A 2,500-nucleotide genomic window follows, 5' to 3' on the forward strand; every position below is an offset into this window, starting at 1 on the left:
TCGCGCTCCTAATAATCTTATCTGCGGCAGAAGGGGCGGCTCTCTGATCACACACTGGATTGCTTTTGTCTGTCTAATAGGGTCGCTAATCATGAATCGCTCACCGGCCGTACACTGCGGAGTGTTTGTTAGTGTACTTCATCGTTAGTGGTGTGCGGTGGCAGGACCACGGGCTCTCTCTGTGTTTTCTCATGACACTTACAGCTGCTGAGCCAGAAGATTCCCAAGAGGGCACTCTGTGTGTGTGTGTGTGTGTGTGTGTGTGTGTGTGTGTGTGTGTGTGTGTGTGTGTGTGTGTGTGTGTGTGCATATGTATGTGCATTTGGGTTAGTGCCAGGCAAAATGTGTCCTGTTTCTATTGTAAATACATACAGTAAGGGGAGAATGCCGTTCTACTAAGGCAGTAAATGCCTTTTTAGTTAAAGTTTCATTTAAGCGTAATTGGTCCCAAAGGACAACAGGGTTGAGCAAAGGAAAGAAAATGGAAGCTCTACCTCCGTCAGACATCAACCCGATGTCGAGGAAATGCCACTGTAACATCTGTGACTTTAGAGTTGTGGGCATGGTATGAGCAAACCCATTCTTTTAAGCCTGGATGGCCTACTTGCGTCAAGACAATCTTGTCCGTCAAACTCCCGAATGAAACAAATTGTGACTAATTAGACAGGAAAGACTGTATTCACAGTGATGTTGACTGAGGAAGAACCAGTAAGAGCTAATCACTAGAAAATGCTGAAACAAAAATAAAATCCTATTTTAGAATGCGTGTAATTTCCTCATTACCAAACTCCGTTGTTGCAGTAAATACTCTTCCTCAAAGGCACAGCTGTGTTTGAAGTAGACATGTCTAACGATGGAACCTTCTGGAAGCGATGTTCTGGTGTGTGTGTGTGTGTGTGTGTGTGCGCACTGTGCATGTGTGTGTGTGTGTGTGTGTGTGTGTGTGTGTGTGCTGAGCCCTCATGTTCATGCATATAGCAGTATGTGACAAGGTCACCGCCATCACTGTCACCCTCTTCACCATTTTCATTCACTTTCACTGTTTTCAGTGTTTGCTCTCATTTTCAGGTGTGTGGAGTAAGGTGACCAGATGTCCGAGACCAAAACCGGGGACATAATCCCCAAAACGGGGACATTTTCAGTTTGACTATCAATCTCATTGAAATACATACTGTACACGTTTTATCTTCAAAAGTGGGGTTATTTGGGTAGTTTTTCTGTATTCTCCCGGGGACAAGCAACCAAAAATGGGGACTGTGCCTTGAAACCGGGGACGTCTGGTCACCCAAGTGTGGAGGCACTAGTTCCACTCAACTAAGTTGTTTGTGCACATTGCATTGTGATGTACAGAGTCCTGGTCTTGCCACTAGTGAGAACGATCGATCTGCTGGGAGTCGTAGCTGCCTGAGACAGCATTGTTAAACACCCAATGCATCTGATCTGTGGGGAGTTACGGTTACAGGCCTACTGTATGTTGTGTTTTCTTGTGCAGCCACACACAGAGCAGTTTTCACACAGTCAATGGCAAAGTCAGGGCAGTGCTCTCTCATGCAGAGTGAGTGGCTAAACTGATATCAGCACAACTGTGATGTTAGCCAGCGGCGTGAAGAGCTGTACAGTGAGTAGTTATCACTGCCAGACACCTTAAAAGATGTGTTACCTGTAGTGAGAGAGGCAAGCACCCTAAGGGTTTTAGGGTCTCTGTGCATAGGGACCCACATGAGTGTGGTGTGGCCTGCTTTTCGACGTGTCGTTACATTAGATTTAATTGTTTACGATACCCTGCACACCTCCACTGAACCGTATAGATTGCAGTTCTGTTTATGGCACTGCTGTAAAATGCAGTACAATCCATTGTTTATGGAAGTTCCGTCCATAAAATGATGGCACCGGTGTGCGTGTGATATAAAGTGTTGGTGCATTTATACCAGTGCATACAGTATATATGTGGAGCATTTTAGACGCTTTAACTTCATGGTCAGGTCCGGTGCAGGACTGTCTCCACAACACAGATTGCACAAGATCAGCAGTCCGTGATTCCGACGAGGCGTAGCTACGGGCTCCCGTCGTCGGCCGTGTTGACACTACGCAGGTGAAACCGGTAGCGCGGCAATCGAAACTTAAAGCGCACTATAATTGGAAACAGACCGCAGCACAGATTCTTTGGGTTTTCCATTGAGGCTTTAGCATCAGCCCACTCCCACGAGGGAGCTATGAAAAGTCTCCTCCGTCTTCTCTTTTGAGAAAGAGCTGTGTCTGCAGTTCCCGCTCCTCCCAGGAGACGGTATTTATGAACTCTTTTGCAGTCGGAAGCTGGCGTATGGAAATGCTCCCCGTGACCAAATGTTCCACATTAATCTTTATGTAGAGATGTCAAACAATATTCTACTCACAATATACAAATGTAATAAAAAATGGAGAACGCGCATTATTTTGAAAAGCATGTATACCGTATGTATACATTCCTTTCAAACATTTATATATGTACTATACATCATCG

At 45.4% G+C, this 2,500-nt stretch overlaps 1 protein-coding gene across 1 annotated transcript in view; it reads left to right on the forward strand.

Annotated features, from left to right (window-relative positions):
• Nucleotides 1-2,500, forward strand: part of ntrk3a (neurotrophic tyrosine kinase, receptor, type 3a) — a 100,740-nt gene that overhangs the window by 91,894 nt on the left and 6,346 nt on the right. The gene's annotated exons all lie outside the window — the stretch shown is intronic.

This window comes from Sardina pilchardus, chromosome 10, assembly GCF_963854185.1.
Source record: "Sardina pilchardus chromosome 10, fSarPil1.1, whole genome shotgun sequence".
NCBI classification, from domain to species: Eukaryota; Metazoa; Chordata; class Actinopteri; order Clupeiformes; family Clupeidae; genus Sardina; species Sardina pilchardus.